The sequence below is a fragment of the Hemicordylus capensis genome, chromosome 2 (genome assembly GCF_027244095.1).
Source record: "Hemicordylus capensis ecotype Gifberg chromosome 2, rHemCap1.1.pri, whole genome shotgun sequence".
Lineage (NCBI taxonomy): Eukaryota > Metazoa > Chordata > Lepidosauria > Squamata > Cordylidae > Hemicordylus > Hemicordylus capensis.
The window spans coordinates 83,882,332-83,895,522 of NC_069658.1; the positions used below are offsets into that span (position 1 = coordinate 83,882,332).

The 13,191-nt window shown below is 44.4% G+C and overlaps 2 long non-coding RNA genes across 4 annotated transcripts in view; one reads left to right on the forward strand and one right to left on the reverse strand.

Annotated features, from left to right (window-relative positions):
- Positions 1-634: 634 nt before the first annotated feature.
- On the reverse strand, positions 635-10,626 carry LOC128341861 (uncharacterized). The gene is made up of 3 exons (XR_008314620.1): positions 10,128-10,626; positions 2,335-2,451; positions 635-1,902 (listed from the first exon to the last, which is right to left on the reverse strand). It is a non-coding gene; the product is annotated as an uncharacterized LOC128341861 (long non-coding RNA).
- The window catches only part of LOC128341862 (uncharacterized), a 59,401-nt gene continuing 53,338 nt past the window's right edge, over positions 7,129-13,191 (forward strand). For 2 of the 3 annotated variants that reach the window (XR_008314621.1, XR_008314623.1), the window contains exon 1: positions 7,129-7,223. This is a non-coding gene — a long non-coding RNA (uncharacterized LOC128341862). Of the gene's footprint in view, positions 7,224-9,832; positions 10,025-13,191 lie in introns of those variants that run through there. The other variant, XR_008314622.1, reaches the window with a different exon arrangement.

A 13,191-nucleotide genomic window follows, 5' to 3' on the forward strand; every position in this document is an offset into this window, starting at 1 on the left:
GTACTCATTTTACCGACCTCGGAAGGATGGAAGGCTGAGTCAACCTTGAGCCCTTTGGTCAGGATCGAACTTGTAACCTTCTGGTTACAGGGCGGCAGTTTTACCACTGCGCCACCAGGGGCTCTTGGTCTCTTCCCTCTCTTCCCTCCGTTTTAAAAGAATTGTTTGCATTAACCCTAACCCTAACCCTTCTGGTTACAGGGCGGCAGTTTTACCACTGCGCCACCAGGGGCTCATTAGAAATGACAGAAATGTAAGAGCCAATGGTACAAGTGATGTCAATTGTGTCATTAGCTTTGGCAGCTTGCTTTTCTTTCCTCAGTAGAGCGGTGAGGGCCAATCTGAATTGGGACTGCAGAATGGAGAGAAGGTAGGGACAAACAGTTAATTTGTCCTCTCCACATTCCCAGTCTAGACTGAGCCACCCATGTCTGTCATTTCCCCCAGGAGAAAAGCTTCCATTGGCCCCAATGGGATTCTTGCCAGTGTGGCAAATAGCTACCATTGGGGATTGATCTGGATTAGGTCCATATTAGGGGCAAAGGGTTGAAACTGCATACCATGGTCCCAGTCTGGACTGGGATTACCTGGGGCTGTTATTGAGAAAATAACATAATAGAAAATAAACTCATGATGGCTAATGAAATATTTAATATCACATGTAATTTGGCCCTCAGTCAGTTGGGATAGACATTAAAAAGAAAACCAATTTCCAACCAATATGTTGGAAATATCCATGAACTTCACAGCATCAATAGACAATTCCTCAGTTTAATAATCACACCCTTAAAATGAAATTTATTTATTTTTATTTTACTCTAAGCCAGTGTCCTATTTGACTTCATTTACTCTGGACAATTTATGAGCATTGCTTGGTCAGTTTTCATTGTCTTTCTCAGTACCACTGTTCAACTTGCCAGTTGACTTTTTGGTACATAAAATATACAGTGGTATACTCTCTCTCTCTCTTGTTTTTTACAACAACAATAGCAATAACAATGATAGTAATAATAATAATTGCCAACATCCAGACTGAAAAGCACTAGTGTAACAAAAGTGAAGCAAGCACTATAGGGAAGAAATGATTTTTGTCTTCAACTCTTCCGTCAGAAGCCCACTGTGCCCTCCTGCAATATGTTCCTGAAAGTTACACAGTCATCAAGGACATATTATTTTCAGGATTCACAGTCAACTTCAGAGGGAAGGGGAGATGAATGAAAATTACCACTTCCATAACGACAATAACAATTAATATTGGCTGACATACTCTGCAATGGTAAATCAGCCTAGTAACTTTGCATGCATGCAAGCTGCACAAATACAAAATTTGTGCAAATAATGTTACACAAACATTAGCCCATTATTTCCAGTGGGCTTATTCTTGTATAATGGCCTTCGCACAACTTGCATGTATGCAACTTTACCAGGCTGATGTACCGTTGTGCAGTATGTCAGCCAAATAACAACAACAACAACACTAATGCTTTTGTATGTATATTAATGTTCTAGGCTAAAAATAAACCCACAAACCTGTTTCTTTCATTCAGCTTTGCAGGTTGCCTTGAAAATGGCATGCATCTGAGCCCTTTACAAATCTGATATTAATTACATGCCAGGCATACTGTGTTGGTGGAAAAAAGACATTTTGTTGAATGACTTGTGAATGTCAAGGATGACTTATTACCTTCAGCAAGTTTAAAAGGAAAGCTAATATGATTTCTTATAGTAAAACCTCCTATGACAGCTGCTCCATAGAGTCAATTACACTTCTGTGAGCTTTCCAACAGGCTTATTTTTTGCATTCACAGGGAACAGAGAACATGATGAACAAACATCTCCAGTGATCAAGAATTGATATTTTCTCCCTTTTCTTCTCTTATGGGGCTAGAGAATGAAGGCTGCCTAATGAACCAAAAGGAAAGTGAAACTTCACCCTTTTTATAGGATGTTTGTCATATGTTATTTGTATTGTACCTGTACATAATAATCTGAATAGAATCTATTCATATTTACATAGTTAGCATGAACCTCTAAGGACTGATAATCTAATAGATAAGGTTTATAATATTATTTTATAGATTCTACTCCTGAGGAAGAGTGTAAGCTGTCTTCCCTCCCCACCTCCAGCAGCTGGGTCTTCCCTCCCCTCTCCCCACCATAGCTTCCTGCTGCTACTGGATAGCCCTTTTGTTCCCCTCCCCCACCCCGTGTCGAATGAGCTTAAGTAATTCATCACTGGCCCAAAATATAGCCACAGCCTGCCTACTATGTTCTATGTGAAGTCGACACACAAGCTGTTTTGAATACTTTCATCCAATCCAATTCAGCACAAACCTTGGGTATCAAAGAAGACTTGGTATTGCCTGATGCTGTAGCATAAATATGACTGATGTGAAGGAAAACAAGTCTCCTCTAGTCATATGATTCAGGATTTCATCAGCCTTTTGATTTCTACAGAAAGACAGAACGTTGTGAGATGTTCAGAAGAACTGACCTGATTCAAAATAGTGGCTCATTGGTGGTTTATTAATTTACTAGAATTATATACCACCTTTCTTCCCAATTGGCAGTTAAAAAAAAAAAAAGCTGTACATTTACAATTTACAATAGAATACAGTTATGGTGATGATGTTGAGTCTCTCAGGGCTTCAGAGTGGAACGACAATGAGAAGTATTGGCCAATAAGCCTCTCTTAATGGCCAATATGGCTCTCCCCCTGCTCCAACAATTCATTGGTTTTTGCTAATCTGGTCTTACTATAAGTGCATAGATCAGCTCTGAGAAATAGCCTGGGCAACAGCCCATCTGTGTTCCCTGGTTTCCCATTTCAACTACTGCTCATTGGACATACTGTCTTGGCTCCATTTGACTCTGGCACTGGCTCTCCCTGTGCTTCTTGTACTGATTAAACTGCTTATTTGGTTCCTCTGCCTCTTCTGCAGTTCTGTGCCAGTCCTCCATACAACTCTATGCCACGGGGTGCTATTTTGCACATAGTCTCTGTGAGAAGACCACTTATAAATCAGCACTGATAGACCCTGCACTACTTCAAGTGCAGTGAAGACATTTGTGTTAATTCAAACTCTGGAATTGAACATCAGGACTAAAATTATGTGATGGGTGTCTGGGCTCAAGGGGTACTATTTTACTCCCCCCCACCTTGCCAAAGAGTTCCATCTGCATGGGGTTGGCAACAATTAACCAACCTTACAGACCAAGAGGATAGACATCTGAGCTGGAGACTACTTGGACATAGCCACCGGTCATAGCCACCAAATTCATCCCATCTGTGCAGGCTATTTGGTGTCAGTCTTAAATATCAGCCGTGCTTTGGGGTAGGTAGTATGTGGGGATAACAGTAAGCAGCAGTTCAGATAATGGAATAATACCAATTTCTCTGGTAGCTGCTGTCTGTGTACTCGGACTCTTAGCACAAAAGCTTTCATGATTTAAGCAGCCAACAGACATGCACACAGATTCCTGTTTGCCATGGACAGTATCCAGTTTCTTTCTAGCCCTATTTAGTCATTATGTTGCACAAGTGTGCAGATGTCTGAACACTTGTACATGCTGCTGTGTGACTGACTGTATTGCTTTCATTTAAAAGGTCAATCTGGATACAGGCCCCTCTAATGCATGGTACAGACAGGAAGTGCATTGCTGTATCTTTGCTCAACATAATGAGTAAATAACTTTACCCATGTACAGATTTGTATTTGGGTACACTGGACACTCATTCAGAGGCGCTCTTACCATGGGACCTCATGGCCCGGAGGGGGGGCTCCTGCCGCCACACCGCACCCGCCCGAACTGCCAATTTCTTCAATAATTCTAGCTGCTGGGGGTGGGTGGGTGGTGAGCCGAGCAGGCCTCCCTGGCCTGGCCTCCCCCTGTGGTGGTGGTGGTAGCGGGTAGAGCAGGAGTGGCTACTGGGCCTGACCATCTGGCCCAGCAGCCCTTGAGAACTGCACAATTATAATAGAGCATTGTGATGGCAGGGGGCCCTCATGGCATGCATGGTCCAGGCACCAAAATTACCTAGGTGCACCACTGCACTCATTGTATGAGTGCCGAACATAGTAAGGCTCTTCAAATGAGCAGTGTGAGGAGACAAAAGGGATTTTTCAGAGAGAGCAGGCTCGATCCACTCTCTCCACAGATGAGCAGGGAGCCCTCCCTGTGCGTCTGGATCGGCCGCCCAGATGATTACCAGCTCCATTATGGAGCCAGTTGGGGTGGCAGGGTTTGGGGGGCTTCAGGCCCCCAGAAGTCCCAGAATGCCCCACACAAGTGCATGGAGCATTCTGGGGAGGCTCCCAACATGGGGAGGGTTGATGTAGCCTCCCCATTGGGGGCTACTCATGAGTCGCTGTGGCACGGAGCTGTGTCATGGTGACATATTACCACATAACCCACTCTTGCGCCCAAAACCCAGATTAAGTGGCAGGCTACCCAAGAGCGTTTGCCACTGCAGTTCCACCAGGAGCCACGTGGCTTCCAGCGGTTCTTACGTGCAGTGGAAATCAGGCTGGGCTCCCTTAACCCAGTTTCCACTGCACGTGAGAATAGCCCCAGTGAGTGAATAGGGCTTGTGGCTTTAGCAAATCTGCTGGTAAATTTTGTACTGCAAGTACAAAAGCACTGTGTCATGAACAGTACATAGTGGGTGGATCTAGCCTCAAAATGCTTCTGGATCCAGTCTTCATTAATGGATAATAGTGGGTGAGGAACTTGGGAAGTAATCTTTGGTATGAGGTTTGATTGTTACAAGTGTCCCTGGCTGACATCCAGACCATAGCTATAATCGAACAAGGATGGGGAAACAAATGTCCCTGGGACCCTGAGGGAGAGAGGGCCTGCCAGCTGACCTTCAGGGAGGTGGGAGGGCAGGGGCCCTTTCACTTTTTGTCCACTCCCACTTTGCTATGCCTCTGGCATACAGTTCTGACTACATACATGCCACGAATGGAAAGAAAGTAATAAAGTGCATGCAGAGCACATGACTCCAGATCTAGCCTCAAAAAGCACCAGTGCTTCTGAAGATCTCAGCTCCTCTGCTTATGCAGCAGGGCAAGGGCAAATTTCAATAAGCTCCCCTTCCCCTGGAAGTTCTCTGTGCCACTTGAAAACATGTCCCTGAAGTTTGCACAGCCCTCAGAAAATATTTTGGGGTGGTACAGAATGCTTCTGGGGGAAGGGGAGGTTGTTGAAATTTATCTCCTTCCATGCAAACACCAATACAGTATTAGTTAGGAGCTTTCAGAAGCACTGGCACTACACTGGTGCTTCTCCCATAGCACCGGTGCTTTGTGAGGCTAGATGTGGAGTCATGTGTAACCTTATTACCTTCTTTCCATTTGTGGCATGTATGCAGTCAGAACTGTAGGCCAGGCCTCCCAGATTGTTTGGCCACTCCCCCCCACACACATTGACAGGCATGACCTGATTTTCACTGGTGAATATTGAAGGATATGTAGATAGTTCTATTGGCTCTAGCTCCATGGAGGCCTACAGCTAAAGTACTTCTGAGCTCTTCTTTCTAGAGTGCCTTCTAACCTACCCTCTTATATTTATATTTAAGAACGTCAGAACATCAAAAAAGCCCTGCTGGTTCAGGCCAAAGGCCCATCCAGTCCAGTATCCTATTTCACACAGTGGTCTACCAGATGCCTCTGAGAAGCCCACAGGCAAGAGGTGAGGGCATACCCCCTCTCCTGCTGTTGCTCCCCTGTTGCTCCCCTGCAACTGGTATTCACAGGCATCTTGCCTCTGAGGCAGGAGGTGGCCTATAGCTTCCAGACTAGAAGCCATTGATAGACCTGTCCTCTGTGAATTTGTTTAAGCCCCTTTTAAAGCCATCCATTTAAAGCCCATTTTAGTTGCCATCACCACAACCAGTGGCAGAGAATTTCATAGATTGATTACGCGCTGTCTGAAGAAGTAGTATGCATCCTTTCGATGGTCCTAAGTTTCTCAAGCTTCAGTTTCATGGGATGACACCTGGTTCTAGTGTTGTAAGAGAGGGAGAAAAATGTCTCTCTGTCCACTTTCTCTCCTCCATGCATAATTTTATACACCTCTATCATGTCTCCCCACAGTCGCTTCTTTCCAAACTAAAGAGCCTGATATGCTGTAGCCGTGTCTCATAAGGAAGGTGCTCCAGGCCTATGATCATCTTGGTTAGGAACATAGGAACATAGGAAACTGCCATATACTGAGTCAGACCTGTTGTTCTATCTAGCTCAGTATTGTCTTCACAGCGGCTTCTCCAAGGTTGCAGGCAGGAATCTCTCTCAGCCCTATCTTGGAGAAGCCAGGGAGGGAACTTGAAACCTTCTGCTCTTCCCAGAGTGGCTTCATCCCCTGAGGGAAATATCTTGCAGTGCTCACACATCAAGTCTCCCATTCAAATGCAACCAGGGCAGACCCTGCTTAGCTATGGGGACAAGTCATGCTTGCTACCACAAGACCAGCTCTTCTCTCCTGGTTGAAATACATTAGCCTGTAATTCTAGAATCCTGGCTAGGATTGAGGAATTAATCCATTATGTACACTACAGTGGCCTAGCAGTGAATAGTGGGAAGTTCTGAAGACTTGCAGTGGAAAGTATTATAAAACCAGGGCTAGAGTCCCTTCTTTCCATAAGAGAAACTCATTCCTCAGAGAGCAAAGCAATAGGGATGTGCAGAACCGGTCCGGCAGTCTGTGGTCTGACGGTTCAGTTCAGGGGTTCGTGATCGAACCGAACACACACACACACACACACACACACACACACACACACACACACCCCGGTTCCATCCGGACCTGAACCGAACCGCGGTCCAGTCCAGCAGGTCCGCAAACTTTTTTTAAAAAAAAATTTAAATCAAAAGTAACTACCTGTAGCCCCTTTGAGGGGCTTGGTGTAGCCGTGGGGGGGGGGCATGCGGGTTCCCTCTTCCCCTGCCAGCCGCCCTCATCTCTGCCGTGGTCAGGTAAACATAGTCTTTTTGGCCCTTTCAGGCCTCCATAAAGGTGAGCGGTGGCCATTTGGGCCGCCGCCGTGCATGTGCAAATGCCCCAAATGGCCGCCGCTCGCCTTTACAGAGGCCCGAAAGGGCCAAAAAGACTGCTTTTACCTGGCCACGGCGGTGATGAGGGAGGCCGGTGGGGGGAGAGGGAAACCTCGTGGACACACACACACACCCACGGCTACAGCAAGCCCCCTGAAGGGGCTACAGGTAGTTACTTTTGATTTAAATTAAAAAAAAAATTCATGGACAAGACTGGGGGCGGGGGATGTTCAATAGGGGCTGGACTGAACTGGCCCGGTTCCATTCGAGGCCAGTCTGGCCTCAAACCGAACCGGGCCAGACGGTTCAGTGCACACCCCTACAAAACAAGCTAAATGACTCTGTGATCAGCCTACCTGGAAGGTGCATTATCGCCCAGTGTTCTTGGATATTTAAAGCATTATCTTCTATGTAAGGCTAGCAAATTCAAGCTGAGTCTCACTACACAAAACACGAACTAACAACCAGAGAAAATGTAAAAAACAAACCAACCTGCTGATCCCAGCAAGATAACTAGGAAAATATTGCAGGCTAAATAAGTACCATAAGCTTGGTTCTTTTTAACTGTGCTATAAAACTGATCAGTTCATTTCAGGTGAGGAAAAAACCGTTAGTTTTTTTAAAAAAACAAACAAAAACAAAACAAAAGCGGTTGAGCAGATCTCTCAAGAGGACTGTGGAAGTACTAGACTATTTACAGAAATGAACTGTGGGAGCAAAAGAAATTACCCTTTCCTTAGCTGATATTTATTCTGTATCTGCAATCTGGTTTTAGCAGGCCTGGCTGTCTGTTTGCATTAATAGTGCTAACTGCTGTTGCCAGTGGTGAAGAGGTGACAGGACCTAGGCCTGATTTGTAAAGGGGCCTGGGCCAATATGGCTTTTGGGTGCTCTAGAAAAGCACTTAAGGCATTACAAATATTCATGTGTAATTTGTATCTCTCTGGTGGCTGTTACTGGAGCCCTGTCTGTCGACCTTCTTGGATTGCTTTGGCATCATGCACCTTCAGTTTTAGCTCCTGAACTGCACTGATTAACTGAAGGCAATATAACCATGTCACTTATATAGAGACAGTCACTGAGGCATCTGAGCTATAAACAGGGCTGAAAAAAGAGCATGAACCGGTGTGTCACATTTTTAGATGATGCAATTATTTGTTGCCGATATCTATAGCCATTTAAAATTAAAATGAGGGATTTATGGCTTTCTAAATCTTCTGGATTTTAATTTGTTAATCTTGTTAAATCATAAATGGCCAATTTGTACAACCTGCACCAATTAGGGTAAAGGTAGAGAAGACATCAAATGCATCCCCACAAATACAACTGCAGGGAAAGCTGTTAGAAGCTCAAATGGCAGCTTCCATCCTAGGGCAAATAGTTACTTTTAGGGCTGGAGCATGGGGGAAAGGATTAGCACACACACACACCCAACACACACAGACACACCATGGTCTAAATCTAGAGCCCCAATAACTGTCATTTTTTAAAAAGTAAGACAGTGCTGTTGAGAGCTGGTTTGGGCCCCGGTGAAAAATTGGGTGGGGGGGGCACCGAGTGCACAGCAGCTATAAATCTTTACATGGGATTTGTAAGAAAACATGTAAGGATAGTTCTAGGACACCACAATGCACTGAGCAGAAGAATTGGGAAAGTAGTAACACAAGTTGGAAGCATGGTTGTAGAAGGCGAGGCAGTAACGCTTACATTTCAGCCTATAAAGCCCTAAACAGCTTGGGCCCTGGGTATTTAAGAGAATGTCTTCTTTGATGTGAACCACACCGCCCACTGAGATCATCTGGAGAGGTTCGTCCGCAGTTGCCACCGGCTCATATGGTGGCTACTTGGGGATGGGCCTTCTCTATTGCTGTCCCGAGGCTTTGGAACACACTCCCTGCTGAAATAAGAGCCTCCCCATCTCTTACAACTTTTAAAAAGGCAGTCAAGACACATTTTATCACCCAGTCTTTTAATTAGATATTGTTTTAATTGTTTTAATTGTGTTTTAATCATTTTAATGTTTTAAATTTTAATTGTTGAAATGTTTTAATCTTTTTATTGGTTGTTTTTATTGTTTTGTTATAAACTGCCCAGAGAACTTGTGTTTTGGGTGGTATAAAAATGTGTTAAATAAATAAATTAAATTAAATTAAATTGCATATGAATTTATTGTGGATCATTTAAACTAGAATTCCTTGATGCTGTATTCAAAAGTACTAAAATAGATTATAATCCTCATGGCACCTTTTTTTTGCCATTCTTTAACCATCCCGTTCTACATATTACAAGAATGTTTTTCAGTAGTAAGTGACATCTCAGTATGCACCCTAAATATGAGTTTTGGAGAATGAATCTGCAACAAAGACAAGGATTTTGTCACACATGTTAATAGAATATAAAGGAGAAAGAATGATGTCATTAGCTTGTTAAACCATTTGCAAGCTTAGGTCATGGAAAGTACAGGATGAATTCAGGCTGTGATGTTAACTTTCTTCTGCTGACAAATCGAAGCTAATCTGTCTTTGGCGGGGGTAGAGCAGGCACCAGAAGGGGAAACTGGAAATATCTGGATGGGTACCCACTTATTCCCTGAGAAGGTTGGGCGGGGGCAGGGGTGGAAGGAAAAAAGCAGATTTGTGGGGGGCTGGGTGGAATTGAAGGAGAAATACTGCAGTGATGAAGGAGGCTTCTGCAGCAAAAAGAAGTGAATACAGGGAGGCTCACCTCAGCCATTTTTGCAGTGGGGTGCAAAGCCCCCAATGTGTGAGGGGAGGGAGGAGGAGGAAGACCCCATGGAAGTGGGCAAGGAGGGCCTTTCCTCATCACTCGGTCTCTGCCAGTGTGTATGTGGGCCGCCGCTCTCTAGCAACTGTAAGCCTGCACTGCTCACGTTCTGCAAAGAGACTCGTAGGGAGGAGATGGCTCGTGGCTGTCAAGCAGGCTGCAGGGAAGGGGAGGATGAGTAACAAGTAAGTAGGGGAGTGGGTGCATGGCTGTGTGTCCTGGGTTTCCCCCTGGGAGTGTACGGGTGGTCTGTTCACACATGCATGCACTCACACAACTCTTTATCACCTCTTTGCCGCTGAACAAAAAGTCAAGACTCTAGTGTGCCTCTCTGCCTCTGCTCCTTCTTCTCGCCTTCCCTGCAGCTCTGCTGCTCCTTTGCGCCTTGCCTTACAGTGCAGGCACAGGCAGGTGGGGGAGCGAGTCTGGCTCATCAGCGAGCTGTTTCTGTGTGTTTGGGGGTGGATTATCTCCTCTCCCTTTATTTTTCTAAGGATCCTGCGGGGAGCAGCTTGAACTGCCGCCAGCTGCTCTAGCCCTAAGCCCAGCCAGGAGCCCTCAATCCCTGCCACTATTTCTCCCTCCCGCTCCCTGAAAGGCTGCACTCCTCACTTCTCGCTTGAAAACCGAGAGGCAGCAATGAATGTCTCTGAAGGAGTGTTATTGTTGCCTATGCACACACTCTGGTGGGGCTCCCCTCCAGACCGCCAGGCCCGGTAATTTGTACCAGCTCCCCCCACCCCTCATCAGCCCTGACTGCAGAGAGGCAGGGGAGCTGTCTGCTGGAGTTTCCTTCTTTAATGAAGGTCAGCCCTGGCAGCCAATAGCAGCTGGTGCGAGGGAGGAGCGGGTTTGGTTTCCCCCTCAACTATGGTTGCATGAAGGGAAAACTGTAGTGCCAGCTTTCAGAGGTAATGCTGGTACGAGGCAACCAGAGTTAAAGGTAGCAGAGCTCCACTCTGAACTGAAGGTTCGGATTGGAGTTTGGGGAGGGAAATTGTGGGTCCATTTTCCCACTTAACTCCAGTTGCCTACATTCAGAAGTACAGCTGGCAAAACTGGAGGTGAAAGGTGAAAGGATCTCCGGTTTCGTGTTACATATGAATGTGGCCAGCGTCTTGCCCACTGGAACCTTAAAGTGACCTCTATCCTAAAGTTAGACACACAGGCCTTTCTGGGTGGCATGATGCCAGCCACATTATAAATGCTTGCCATGCTATATCAGATGTTTAGTAATGTAGGAGGCTCTGCCATGATTGAAAGTCCTATCTCTTGGGATTGTGTGCCATAACACTAAGCACTTTTCCTGTGAGTTCGGCTGCTGAGTAAAGACGCCTATATGACCTTGCTGGTGATAAGCAGTTTACAACCTACAAGAAATGAGGCATAGCTGGGCAAGGAACTGAACTTACTAAATATTGGACTTCGTTCCATTTGAGGAGGATTTAATTGTGGCTTGCTTATTGTAAGTAGTCTATTTTGTTTGTTGAACAGAATGGCTGTAAGGAAAGATCTAAACATTGTTAAGCTGTGTTGTGAGCTCCTTGTGGGCCTCTAGACCCAGGCTAGATTCGCTCTTTTTTCCAATTTACTGCAGCTATTGATTTTTGAAAGGACTAGAGTTGGGGAAAACACCATCTGCCAGGTGCATAATCTTAAGTTGTACCTCCTAACTCCCTGTTGTAGTACTTCTAATTAACCGTTGTACTGAAAAACTACTAGGTCTATAGATTCATAATTATAATCAATTTCATTTAGTTAGTTAGTTTATATCCCATTTATATCCCATTCTTCTTCCAAGGAGAAGACCAGAGTGGTGCAAATGGTTAAGATTATCCTCACAACTACCCTGTAAGGTAGGTTAGGAACATAGTAAGCTGCCATATACTGTCAGACCTTTGGTCTATCTAGTTCAGTATTATCTTCACAGACTGGCAGTGGCTTCTCCCAGGTTGCAGTAGGGAATCTCTCTCTTAGCTTTTGGAGAAGCCAGGGAGGGAACTTGGAGAAGCCAGGGAGGGAACTTGAAACCTTCTGCTCTTTCCAGAGTGGATCCATCCACTGCAGGGAATATCTTACAGTGCTCACACATCAAGTCTCCCATTCATATGCAACCAGGACAGACTCTGCTTAGCTAAGGGGACAAGTCATGCTTGCTACCACAAAACCAGTTCTCAGACTGAGAGAGGAGTGACTGGCCCTGAATCACCCAGTGAATTTCATGGCTGAACAGAGATTTGAACTCAGATCTCCCTAGTCCTCCTAGTCCAAAACTCCTACCACTGCACTATGCTGGCTCTCCAAAATTAATCAACATATAGGACTGGAAAACTGACAAAAATCTGTCCCCCAGTCTCATTACTCATCTTTTATCTGGATACCTTCCACCCCTTGTCATGCTCTCATTCAGAGAAGTTTCCCTTCCTAATCTCCATTTAATTTCCATCTTTAAACCTCCCTGGAAACACATTTCACTTTAAAAGGAGAGAAGGCAGAGAATGAACATGGCAAAGCAGCTAAAGTGATTGTGTTAGAAACATGCAGCACAGTAATAAGTCGAGCTTTTCTTTATTTGTCTAATTAAATATTTGACCTTAAAAAACCCTAACATAAAACAAGGAGCCAATTGCCATTGAAGCTGTTCTGATTTAGCCCCATGGTGATATTTTTTTATTTTTATTTTTTTTAAAAATCATTTCTACCAGGAGAGGAAGGATTAATTATGTTTCATGTGCTTTGGTTTACAAGTGCTTCAGAGGTTTCTGTTTGATGAAACAAATCAATGAGCATTCTGGAAATGGTGAACATCTTACAGCAGCCCAATAAGTTAATGTACCAATAGTACACACACACACACACACACACACACACACACACAGAGCTTGATGTGTATTGCCCTTGTGAGCTGCTGCTGAGGAGTGGAGTGTACCAAATGGATGATGTTATTGAAGTAGAGAGCATACAAGGGGAGCTGAGGGAGAAGTAATCTGCCATATTGCATGAGAAAATTACATTATTATCTGAAAGTAGATTGGTTTACTTGCCCTGTACTCACAACCCCCTTTCCCCTGATAATCATCTTCACACTCAACTGCACTTCATAGCTTGTTTACCATGTTGCAATGATATTTGCTCCTTAAGTTTATTTGATGTTGGCCATTTGAAAACATTATCATTTAAATTAGTTCCTGTAACTAATGAGCATATGTTTTAGTGAACAAGTAAATGAAATTTTTAAACCAAAGTGATGGAAAATATTATCTATATATTTAAAGATATATATATTTAAAAGTGATGCAAAATATTATCTATATATTTTGGATACCACACAACACACCCTGAAAGTCTGAAA